The sequence below is a fragment of the Hyperolius riggenbachi genome, chromosome 12, assembly GCF_040937935.1.
Source record: "Hyperolius riggenbachi isolate aHypRig1 chromosome 12, aHypRig1.pri, whole genome shotgun sequence".
In the NCBI taxonomy this organism is placed as follows: domain Eukaryota; kingdom Metazoa; phylum Chordata; class Amphibia; order Anura; family Hyperoliidae; genus Hyperolius; species Hyperolius riggenbachi.
In genome coordinates this window covers 9679317-9692786 of record NC_090657.1, presented here as the reverse complement: position 1 = coordinate 9692786, position 13470 = coordinate 9679317, and the positions used below count along the sequence as shown (strand labels likewise).

The 13470-nt window shown below is 46.3% G+C and overlaps 1 protein-coding gene across 1 annotated transcript in view; it reads right to left on the bottom strand.

Moving 5' to 3' along the window:
- The window catches only part of TEN1 (TEN1 subunit of CST complex), a 96763-nt gene extending 84366 nt beyond the window's left edge, over positions 1-12397 (bottom strand). Inside the window, exon 1 of the mRNA XM_068261852.1 lies at positions 12336-12397. The gene's annotated coding sequence lies outside the window, so the exon portion shown is untranslated. The remainder of the gene's footprint in view (positions 1-12335) is intronic.
- Between the last annotated feature and the right edge of the window lie 1073 nt (positions 12398-13470).

Below are 13470 nucleotides of genomic sequence, written 5' to 3'. Positions count from 1 at the left end.
CTAGGCTGTGTTCCTTTTTTTTCCTCCTCTGCCTGAAAGAGTTAATCAGGTACGCAAGTGACACTTTCTGTCCGGGTCAGACTGGCTCAGACTATAGCATAACCCACGGTGATAATAAATTACTGCCCTAAAACACTTTCCTGTCAGTAAATTGCTTCTCAGAGCAGGAAAGAGATAAAAAGGGTCAATAATTTATAGGTTTGAGCTCTAGCACACTTCAATGAATGAATTTAGCAGAGACAATGAAACAGTAAAAACCTAAAAACTAGATTTAAAATATAAAATAAAAAAAAAAAAAAAAAGTGGGATAACTAAAAAAAAATAAATAAAAAACAAACACTTTTAGGAGAAGGAGGATAGATACAATTGTTTTCTGCCGTTTATTTTCACCTTGAATGTCCTTTAAAGGGAATCTAAACTGAGAAGGCTATGGATTTTTCCTTTTAATATAATGCCAGTTGCCTGACTCAAGCTGACCCTGTGTCTACTGTCTAATACTTTTAGCCACAGCCCCTGAACAAGCATGCAGCAGATCAGATGCTCTGACTTAAGTCACAATAGATTAGCTGCATGCTTGTTTCAGGTGTGTGATTCAGTCACTACTGCAGCCAAAGAGATCAGCATGACTGACAAGCAACTGGTATTGTTTAAAGGACTTACTCCGCCGGGTCCCTGCTGCTTATGCTCCCCCCGGCCGGACCCCGACCCCAGAGCCCGGGTCGGGCTCTCCTGCCTCCTCAAATATGGCTGCCGGAGGAGGCCGCGGCTGCGCAGTCCGCACCGACACGAGTGCAGCTGCGCGGCTCTAGGGCCTCCCTCCCCGAACCACGCTACTTAGAGTTTCCCTTTTATAAAAGATATGCATGCAAATCACACCAAAACATCACAAGCAAGTGCAAGGACTGCCAGCGGCCACATAAACATATCAAGTCATCAAAAAAAAAAAAAAATGATGCAGAAAGTCTTGCATTCAAGTACATGCAAGGTATATACAGTAGCTTAAACATTTAGTTTATGGCAAGACATGACTGCAAACCAAAATACATGTCAAATTGCGCACTTGAAACATTTCTACCCCAATTGGATGGGGTGCAACTAGGAGACAAAATATAGCTCAAAATGGGAACATTGGCACCCAAAGGAATTAAAAATAGTTTTAGACCCCCATCTAAGTGAGGATGAGCAAGTCTTTAAAAAGGTAACTAATAATGGTACAATTTGCCAGACGATTGCTTACAAACAATTCTTCACATAAGCATTCAGGAATGCTGGTTTGGGACCACTAAGACAAAAATCTCCTAACTCAGTGGTTCTCACAATTTTTGGGGTGAGGGCACCCTTGATGGCTTTGAATTTTTTTCAAGGCACCCCTTGGCAACAACTACTACCAAAATGCTGTTATAACCCTTGTTAGGCAGCACCCACTCCAGATTGTAATTAACCCCCATTAGCAGGACAAACATTTCCTTACCTGTCCTCTGATGACCAACTTAAACACAAAGGTTAACTTGAAGTTTATGCAGCCGCATTGTATATCAATATGTGGTTGCATTACCTGATTGCAATGCACAGAGGAGGAGGAGGATGAATGCTAAGGCACCCCTGGGAGGTGCTTGAGGCGCACTGGGGTGCCACGGCACCCAGTTTGAGAACCCCTGTCCTAATCAATTCAATCAGATTGATCGAATGGATCCAAAAATCAGATAGAGATTTAATTAACCTGATCAGATTGGTTAGGAGATTTTTGTCCATCAGTGGTCCCAAACAATCAATTTCCAGATAGAGATAATATATTCTTGTTAACCTCCCTAGCGGTATTGACGGTTATACACGTCAATACAAAACATGCTGTGAACAGTATTGATAGGGGGGGGGGGGGGGGTGCAGAAAACACTTTTTTTAGTTTCCATATGACAAGTGCCACAGTTTGGCCCTTCCCGATTACAGCGATACCTTATTTCACTACTAGCTGGGCATGCAGCAGACCATTATCCCAAGCCTGCATGTCAGTAGTGATCGGATGTGATTGCTAGGGCAACAGGTCAGGGGCCCCAGTGCTGTACAGATGCATCACTAGGTAATGGCAGAGCAATGCATCTGTACAGCATTGGGTCCCAAAACTATTGCCTTAGCAATAACTACGGATCACTACAGGCGGCAGTCATTAAAGGCTTATTAACAGATATAGATATTACAGGGGTAAAACAAACACTGCACCAACTCAAACTGATTTGCATCTGATTGACCACCCCTAATTAGTAGCTCTGCCAAGCAACTGGTATTGGAGAAGGAAAAAAAGAAAAAAAAAAAAAAATCAAGTTACAGAATTTTGCCTGCTCATCCCTACATACAAATATGCAAGCCTGGAATATCTAAAACCAATAGAAAGTGGATTATATATCTACTAGTAAAAAAGCCGCCCAAAGATGGGCGCTAAGCTACAGACGCTCTCCCTTCCCCCCCCCCCCCCCCCCTCGACCGTCCTCCACCGCTGACTGTAGTATAGGCACACAGGGAGAAGTTGCATGCTTGCCAGTTGGAAAAGGCTGTTATTTCCCACAATGCAATGTGGTTCTCCGACAGCAAACTGTCAGGTCTGGAAGCAGTGACGGACACGCACACACACTTTATCATATAGGAGATCTGACCTGTGGTTATCCACAATGGGCTCTATTCATAAAACATTCCCGCATGCTTACCGCTGCAAACAGCTGACTTTCCCAACCTATTTAGCAATGTGTTCATTCTTAAAAAACTGTTTCCGCATGAAAAGATACTGACCCTGGGCTTCCCCCAGCCGCATAAAACTAAAAATTCCTGAGCAGTGCGGGAAATTACCGCCTTGTGTGGAGATTATCCCAACACATGTCTCTGAAGGCGTAAGGTCCATACACACGCCGGAGTGGAGGCAACGACGGGTCCGTCGTCACCTCCCGCTGGGTGGGCGTTCCAGCGACAGTCCGCCGTGTGTACAGTCTGTCGGCGGACTGATACAGCTGTATCTGAGCGATCCGCCCGGCGAATCGCTCAGAAACAGCCGTATCAGTCTGCAGACAGACTGTACACACGGCGGACTGTCGCTGGAACGCCCACCCAGCGGGAGGTGACGACGGACCCGTCGTTGCCTCCACTCCGGCGTGTGTACGGACCTTAAATTCATAAAGATTAGAGCAGGCTGAATGTGAGCGGAGAAACCTGGCTGTTTAGATAAGTCGATAAGCCAGCGATAACAGGCAAGCTAATGGAGAGACAGACCTCCCAGGCAGCTGCAGAGAGAGTGGAGCAGACAAAGCATTCCGGAATACCAAGGCTGTGGGTTTTTTTTTAGCCCCTTGGGTACCTGTTTTCAGATAAATTTCACATCAGAAAGCCGGCATGTGTAACATTTCTTTTACTTCTTCTAAGCTGCAGCAGTTAAATAGATTGTTTAGGAAGACTTAATGCTGCATACACACTTGAGATAAAAGTCTTTGGAAAAGGCAAGATCACAGACCAATTTTACCCCCTTCCATGTAGTATGAGAGCCATACCTACACAGTCTATTCTATGGAGCTGCACTCCCCATCAGACAGAAATCTTACCCCCTTCCATGTAGTATGAGAGCCACACCTACACAGTCTATTCTATGGAGCTGCACTCCCCATCAGACAGAAATCTTACCCCCTTCCATGTAGTATGAGAGCCATACCTACACAGTCTATTCTATGGAGCTGCACTCCCTATCAGACAGAGATCTTATCCCCTTCCATGTAGTATGAGAGCCATACCTACACAGTCTATTCGATTGAGCTGAACTCCCCATCAGATACAATCTTTGCAAGATGCTGCACACAAAGATGCTGTACACATTCAAAAGATCATTATCTGCAAATGATCTCTTCCTGCAATAGATCCATTCCTGCAAAATGCATTCTTATGCTACGTACACACATGCGACAACGATCGTTCGTTGTCAACGACGAACAAACTTTTAATTGACGAAAGAACGACCGAAGTAAAGTTAGTTGTAAAAAGTGTGTAACGATCACATCGTTAGAACGAACGTTACACCACGTAAAAGCACTTAATGCGCCTGCGCATAAAATTGTAAAGTTCCATGGAGAAAAAGTGAAATGCGCATGTCCAGCCTGGTACGAACGATCGTTTCCAACGATGTACCACTTTTGCTAACGATCGTCGGTGGTAAAAATCTGCCAAGACAGAACTTTGTTTTGTAGCGATTTGCCTCGTTCGTCGTTTGCCTTAATAGTCGGTGGTTCGTTTTTGTAACGATCGTCGTTGGTAAAGATCGGGGAACGATCGTTACAAACGACTATAGTCGCATGTGTGTACACACCTATAGTCTATGAGATCTGCAGATACTCATACACACCTTGTTTAACAGACATCATCTGCATATCTGGCAATCATCTGCAGATCTGAAAATCCATCCTGGTGGATCTGATCTACAGATGAATGCCTGTTAAACAAGGTGTGTATGATGATCTGCAGATCTCATAGACTATGAATGCATTTTGCAGGAAGAGATCTTTTGCAGATAATGATCTTTTGAATGTGTACAGCATCTTTGTGTGCAGCATCTTGCAAAGATTTTATCTGATGGGGAGTGCAGCTCCATAGAATAGACTGTGTAGAGTATGGATCTCATACTACATGGAAGGGGGTAAAATTGGTCTGTGATCTTGCTTTTTCCAAAGACTTTTATCTCAAGTGTGTATGCAGCATAAGGCTCATACACACATCAGACCATAGTCTTTTGAAAATGAAAGATCACAGACCAATTTTACCATGTAGTATGAGAGCCATACCTACACAGTCTATTCTATGGAGCTGCACTCCCCATCAGATAGAAATCTTTGCAAGATGCTGCACACAAAGATGCTGTAGATATTCAAAAGATCTGTTCCTGCAAAAGATCCGTTCCTGCAAAATATATCTATATATCTATATATTATAGTCTATGATATCTGCATATCATCATACACACCTTGTTTGACATTCATCTGCAGATCAGATCCACAAGGATAGATTTTCAGATCTGCAGATGATTGTCTGATCTGCAGAGGAATGTCAGTTAAACAAGGTGTGTATGATGATTTGCAGATCTCAGACTATGAATGCAATTTGCAGGAATGGATCTATTGCAGGAACAGATCTTTTGCAGATACTGATCTGTTGCATGTGTACAGCATCTGTGTGTGCAGCATCTTGCAAAGATTTCTGTCTGATGGGGAGTTCAGCTCCATAGAATAGACTGTGTAGGTGTGGCTCTCATACTGCATGGAGGGTGGTAAGATTTCTGTCTGATGGGGAGGGCAGCTCCATAGAATAGACTGTGTAGGTATGGCTCTCATACTACATTAGAAGGGGGTAATATTGGTCTGTGATCTTTCATTTTCCAAAGACTATGGTCTGATGTGTGTATGTGGCCAAAGACCTCCCAGGCAGCTGCAGTGAGAGGAGAGCAGACAAGGCATTCCGGAATACCAAGGCTGTGTTTTAACCCCTTGGGTACCTGTTTTCAGATAAATTTCACATCAGAAAGCCTGCATGTGTAACATTTCTGGAACTTCTTCTAAGCTGCAGCAATTAAATAGATTGTTTAGGAAGACTAATAGACAGATTCAGTGCAGATTCAGGAGAGGCAGAAAAATGCAAATGTAAAGGGATGCTGGGGCTGCCTCCTTTATACTAATGCTGTCTCTGCAGGAGAAAATGTAACAACTCAGCAGCACTGTGCGGGAATTCCCCGACCTATTATCGCAAGTGTAAACATTTATATGAATTAGCACACAAAAGTCTAAAGTACCGATGCAGTGTTTTCCCTCCAAGATTTTTTTTACCGCAAATGTTTTATGAATAGAGCCCAATATATTCTTCTTGATAACCTACCCCTTCCAAAAAAAATCCCAAGAACTTACACACTGACAGACTGATGGTCTGTGGTCAGAAAACAGCTTACAGGCTGAGCTAAGGAGCCCACCCAGTGTGCAGGGGGCAGGAACTCCCACAATGCAGTAGTAGGGAGGGGCAATGCGATGCAAATACTACCAAGTTAAAGCAGATTCATGCAATTTTATATGCAAATATATGCAGTTTGGAAATGGGACAAGTGAACTCTGCCGAGGTCATGGTCCATTTTCATGCTTCATACATTTGTATGTAAAACTTGCATAATCCTGCACCAGCTTGCAATTATTGGCTGATCATTGATGATCCCTAGTCAGGGGCTCTTCAACAAAAACTGGCTATATTTTATTATTATTCCAATTCTAAAGGCTCATACACACATCAGACCATAGTCTTTGGAAAAAGATCGATCACAGACCAATGTTACCCCCTTCCATGTAGTATGAGAGCCATACCTACACCAGGGGCAAATGCAGGATTTTTAAGGGGGGGGGGTTCCTGAAAGGTCCAGAAGCACGTATGTCCCCGAGTGCTTCCGAATACAGGTGGCTCCATACTGCCCATGCACAAAAGTGTGCTGGCGTATTACGGAGCTGCCTATCTTTGGAAGTACTCGAGGACACGAGTGTTTCTGAGGGATTCTGGTAGCAGCAAATGTGAACGGGGTATAGCGCTGGAACAACTCCCCAAGAGAGGAACAGGAGATAGACTTAGTTTGGACAATTCAGTGGAATATGCTACATAGTGTCACATAGCGCAAGCGATACCCATATGATGCAGGGATATATGCATCTGCGGAAGATGGCGGCGCTATATAAATACTAAATAATAATATTTTGCCTCACCAGGATTGCACTTTTATTTAGCTTTCCTGTATTTTAAGAACACACAGCCAGCTCTAGGGGAAGAGGGAAACAAAGGTGAATGAGGGAGGGCTGGTGCACACCAAGAGTGCTTCTGAGCGTTTTTCAAATCAACAGTGATTTGAAAAGCACTTGGCTAATGTTACCCTATGTGGGTGTTCCCACAGCAGTGTTGTGATTTTTTCAAAATCGCAGGTATACCGCATGTAGCATGTTTTTGAGCGATTCATTCAAAAATCGCTCTGAAAATCACTTCACAAAATCACACTCACAAATTTCTAGCGATTGCTATTGTCATTTTGGCGTGCACTAGCCCAAAGAGAGGAGTGGAGAAATTGAGAATAGCCTGAGATGGAGCAGAGAACTCATCTGTATTGCAGTCCCACATCAGACAGGCTACTTGCCTGTAATCGGACTCCTGTCCCTGTCAGTCTCTCACACAAGTCAGAAAGAAGCCCTCCTGGAGTCTAGGGACTGTCAAAAACTTTTCAGCTTGTTAAACACCTTACCCACACATGCAGTCATTATAACAATGGGGAGAGACCAGACAGATGTTTGCCCACGGACCCTGAGTCCAGGCAAGCTCTGCATCATGCTGTGCATATTTACCAGCTGCACTCTAATTTCATCATGTCTGACACTTCTGTGCTGTGGAGAGTCCAGGACTCCATAATCAACATTCTCTCACTGCAGGCTGCATCTTCTTGTGAGGGAAGCTGGGCTGCCTCTCTCATTCTATTAGCTGGAGGGAGGCACCAGAAGTAAGAAGGGAGGGAGAATGAGGCTGTTTATATTATGCGGGCTTCCCTGGCTGAATACACAGCTCAGTGCAGGGGGGAGGTTCCAGACACCCGGAACAGCCCCCTCAGTTCTCCAGTGTACACAGTCTATTCTATGGAGCTGAACTCCCCATCAGACAGAAATCTTTGCAAGATGCTGCACACAAAGATGCTGTACAGACACAAAAGATCAGTATCTGCAAAAGATCAGTTCCTGCAAAAGATCCGTTTGCAGGAACTGATCTTTTGCAGATACTGATCTGTTGCATGTGCACAGCATCTTTGTGTGCAGCATCTTGCAAAGATTTTATCTGATGGGGAGTGCAGCTCCATAGAATAGACTGTGTAGGTGTGGCTCTCATACTACATGGAAGGGGGTAAGATTTCTGTCTGATGGGGAGTGCAGCTCCATAGAATAGACTGTAGGTGTGGCTCTCATACTACATGGAAGGGGGTAAGATTTCTGTCTGATGGGCAGTGCAGCTCCATAGAATAGACTGTGTAGAGTATGCCTCTCATACTACATGGAATGGGATAACATTGGTCTGTGATCTTTCATTTTCCAAAGACTATGGTCTGATGTGTGTATGTGGCCTTAGGGCCTGTTCAGGCTGTCAGCATATGAAGAACGCGTATAAAATCAAAGAAACGCAAGTTGAAAACGCATGCGTTTTTCTTGCATTCTAATGCGTTTCCTATTGCGTTTTGCACACACACACACACACACGTGACCTAGTGGAAAAAAAAAAAAAAAAAAAAAAAAGAAGAATTATGGGAACCGCAGAGGGAAACGTACGCTAAAACGCAATAGTACGCGTTTTTGATACGCGTCCATAGACTTTCAATGCGTCCGTTTCTATGTGTGACGCACAGAACTGCATGCAGCAATGCGGATAAGAAACGTATGAGTCTCATACGCATACATTTGAAATAGCCTATTCAAAAGCATTAGGAGCCGTTTCTATGCGTTTTTGGTACCCGTACGCGTTACCTGAAAATGGCTAGGAACGCGCATAGTCTGAACAGGCCCTTAAGCAGCAAACATTGCATACAATTAGCATAAGATTGACATCAGAGAATGGTTACCATTTCATTGACCAGGGGAGTTGTTAGGGTCCTGAAAGATCAGGAGCCCCTCTGCAGCAGTTTACCACTAAATAGCGGCAGTTGTGTTCCCCAACAGAAATACCATAAACGGCCACTTTCAGACAGGCGTTTCATTCACTGCCTGTCAGCTGCTCTCCAGCACCAGCTGGGCACCTGTTAGCGCCTCGATATCAGCACTGGAGTCAGATCTAAGCGTGGTCACAGCCATGCTCAGACTCGACATGTCACGGTGCTCTGCTGCTGCGTAACACCACTGCATGTTAGCGCTTGACAAACGTCATCTAAGAACCACAGCAATTCTGTGTTTAAATTGCACTGACAGGCAGCAGATGGGAGACTGAACTACCCAACAAGCGCACAGATCAGCCTCCTGTCTGAAAGAGGCCTAAAGGAAACCAAAGAACTACAAGCATTTATACTTACCTGAGTACTTCCTCCAGCGCCCTGTGTAGGCTGTGGGCTTCCTCATCATCCTCCCAGTCCCGCCCATTTTCCCACTGTCTAGCTCGGTAGTCTGGGAGTGCTGGAAATCTGCAGCCATGCACATTCTTGATCATACTCCTGTGGCTAGGAGCATTCTGCGCAGGTACAGTGTGCTACTGGCCACAGAAGCACCATATATGAAGGGGGGGGGGGGGGTAATGGCTTTCGGTACAGAAGAAAAAAAAGTTTTTTTAATGGACCCCGCCATAAGGGAGGTTTGCAACTCAGTATGCTGTTGGAAGGCCTGGGGTTACACCATGGCTTACCTACTGGGGACTACTTGTAAAGCCCCCATTCCATGGGATGTTCACTATCCCAACCAACCAGAATCCTACTGTAAAGCACAGTCCCGGCCACAATGCATGCCAGGAGATGCAAGCGGCAATATATACTGGGAGCTGTAGTATGCATTGCAGCCAGGAGATGCAAGCGGCAATATATACTGGGAGCTGTAGTATGCACTGCGGCCAGGAGATGCAAGCGGCAATATATACTGGGAGCTGTAGTATGCACTGCGGCCAGGAGATGCAAGCGGCAATATATACTGGGAGCTGTAGTATGCAGTGCGGCCAGGAGATGCAAGCCGCAATATATACTGGAAGCTGTAGTATGCACTGCAGCCAGGAGATGCAAGCGGCAATATATACTGGGAGCTGTAGTATGCACTGCAGCCAGGAGATGCAAGCGGCAATATATACTGGGAGCTGTAGTATGCATTGCAGCCAGGAGATGCAAGCGGCAATATATACTGGGAGCTGTAGTATGCATTGCGGCCAGGAGATGCAAGCTGCAATATATACTGGGAGCTGTAGTATGCACTGCAGCCAGGAGATGCAAGCGGCAATATATACTGGGAGCTGTAGTATGCATTGCAGCCAGGAGATGCAAGCGGCAATATATACTGGGAGCTGTAGTATGCACTGCGGCCAGGAGATGCAAGCGGCAATATATACTGGGAGCTGTAGTATGCACTGCGGCCAGGAGATGCAAGCGGCAATATATACTGGGAGCTGTAGTATGCATTGCGGCCAGGAGATGCAAGCGGCAATATATACTGGGAGCTGTAGTATGCATTGCGGCCAGGAGATGCAAGCGGCAATATATACTGGGAGCTGTAGTATGCAGTGCGGCCAGGAGATGCAAGCGGCAATATATACTGGGAGCTGTAGTATGCATTGCGGCCAGGAGATGCAAGCGGCAATATATACTGGGAGCTGTAGTATGCACTGCAGCCAGGAGATGCAAGCGGTAATATATACTGGGAGCTGTAGTATGCACTGCAGCCAGGAGATGCAAGCGGCAATATATACTGGGAGCTGTAGTATGCACTGCAGCCAGGAGATGCAAGCAGCAATATATACTGGGAGCTGTAGCATGCATTGCGGCCAGGAGATGCAAGCAGCAATATATACTGGGTGCTGTAGTATGCACTGCAGCCAGGAGATGCAAGCGGCAATATATACTGGGAGCTGTAGTATGCACTGCGGCCAGGAGATGCAAGCAGCAATATATACTGGGAGCTGTCGTATGCATTGCAGCCAGGAGATGCAAGCGGCAATATATACTGGGAGCTGTAGCATGCATTGCGGCCAGGAGATGCAAGCAGCAATATATACTGGGTGCTGTAGTATGCACTGCAGCCAGGAGATGCAAGCGGCAATATATACTGGGAGCTGTAGTATGCACTGCGGCCAGGAGATGCAAGCGGCAATATATACTGGGAGCTGTAGCATGCATTGCGGCCAGGAGATGCAAGCAGCAATATATACTGGGTGCTGTAGTATGCACTGCAGCCAGGAGATGCAAGCGGCAATATATACTGGGAGCTGTAGTATGCACTGCGGCCAGGAGATGCAAGCGGCAATATATACTGGGAGCTGTAGTATGCATTGCGGCCAGGAGCACACTCTACAGCAGAATTCTTTTAGGTGCGGCCAGGTACAGCTGGCAACCATCACAGGGACAAGGGGCTGCATGAACAGTACTACAGGTAAGAAATTGTGCTCCCCTAACCCCCATCAGCATACTGAGTTCCAAACCTCCCTTATGGGGCGGTTCAATTTGGCAAAGAATAAAAATTCTACAGGTGCACGTGAAGGAAACATGAGGCAAATGAAATCAGTGTAGCTTTATTTACCTGGGACTTCCTGCCGCCCCGAGAAGTCTGTGTCCCTCGCCGCAGTTCTGCTGTCACCCATTCATCCACTCCGTATGGGTCAGCGGCTTCTGCGCATGTATGAATGCATGCACTGCTCATGGTCACGCTTGTGGCCAGGAGTGTTCTGCGCAATAGTACTGCATAGAATGCTCCCAGGCAAGGCAGCACAAGCATCACCACTACGTATGGGTCAGCAGCTTCTGCGCATGCATGGGTGCATGCACCGCTCATGGTCACGTGGCTGGCCAGGAGTGTTCTGCGCAATAGTACTGCATAGAATGCTCCCAGGCAAGGCAGCACAAGCATCACCACTACGTATGGGTCAGCAGCTTCTGCGCATGCATTGGTGCATGCACCGCTCATGGTCACGCGTCCGGCCAGGAGTGTTCTGCACAATAGTACTGCATAGAATGCTCCCAGGCAAGGCAGCACAAGTATCACAACTCCGTATGTGTCAAAAGGATAAAAAGGGGGTACTTATCCATTAGCCGGGCGCATCCGGCAGGTGGCGCTAATTACTATTCCCCCTCCAGGCCGCTATGGATAATAGGGAAAGATGTAACTCTGGTGGAGTTTTGTCGCCACCTACAGGATACGCCCGGCTAATGGAAAAGAACCAAAAGGGTTTTAAAGGAGCTTAAAAGCCAAAAATTTGGTAATTAGAGGAGGCAGTGGTGGACTTCCCTCCTCCAAGCAGACACAACACGACTACATTCAGTCTATTTATTACCGAACTCCAGATAAAACAAAGCGTTTCACAGGCCAGCGCCCGCTGTTGTGTATCAGGAGTTGTGTATCAGGAGGGGGGCAGGGAGGGGGGGGGGAGGAAGGGGTTTATGAATTATGGCCATGGGACGTGCAAGTTACAGAGCAAGTAGCAAAAGAGGTGACTGTAGATCAAAGGTAGTAAAAGAGTGTGAATGGCAGTGAAACAAACAAAATAGTGGCAGCAAAACATACCCCAGTATAGGGTTAAAAAATACGGATGGCGGCAGTAAAGACAAGATGTAAGTGGGTGAACCCACCAGGACTTACCATCTAGCAAAACAAACAACACTCGGTGCCTCTGTAATGGCAGAGAGTGTCTGAGCATGCTAAGTAGTGTGCAGGATGTGACATCAACTGGGGAGAGGAAGTGCATCATCAGTGGGCGGAGCCTACAAGGACTTACCCTTTTAGAGAGGAGTCAGGCCGCCATCTTGGAAGAGGCATGCCTGGTCCTCAGTACTGATGGGCCGCCATGTTGGAGGTGGCCCAGATACACGGCAGTAACTTCAACATTTGCCAAAAAAGATATATACAAAAAGGGCCTAATAAATAGCAGAGATTAACCAGGTCTTGATAAAAAGCATATACATGAATATACATACAACATATAGCTTATAATAGAAGTACAAAGTAAAAGATTTATTTCACATTTGTATTAAAAGAAAAGTGGTCTGCTATTGGTTGAAAAATTCACTATTAAACTTATGGTAGCTCCATGGTATGCTTAAAACAAATTTTATGGGAACGTTGCCGAATCTGATTTGTATGGGGGGGGGGGGGGGGTAGTTTTTTCAGTTTTCAACAAAGATTAGCATAGCCTTAATTTAATAGGTACAACAGTCAAAGCAGCATATAGCCAACAATATTAACCTCCTGAGCGGTATGGACGAGCTCAGCTCGTCCATCACCGCCGGAGGCTGCCGCTCAGGCCCTGCTGGGCCGATTTTTATCAAATAAAGTGCAGCACACGCAGCCGGCACTTTGCCAGCCGCGTGTGCTGCCTGATCGCCGCCGCTCTGCGGCGATTCGCCGCGAGCAGCGGCGAAAGAGGGCCCCCCTAGCCGCCTGAGCCCTGCGCAGCCGGAACAAAAAGTTCCGGCCAGCGCTAAGGGCTGGATCGGAGGCGGCTGACGTCAGGACGTCGGCTGACGTCGATGACGTCACTCCGCTCGTCGCTATGGCGACGATATAAGCAAAACAAGGAAGGCCGCTCATTGCGGCCTTCCTTGTTTATTCTGGGCGCCAGAGGCGATCGGAAGAACGCCTCCGGAGCGCCCTCTAGTGGGCTTTCATGCAGCCAACTTTCAGTTGGCTGCATGAAATAGTTTTTTTTTTATTTAAAAAAAACCCTCCCGCAGCCACCCTAGCGATTTAATCTGAACGCCAGGGTGGTTAAAAAGTG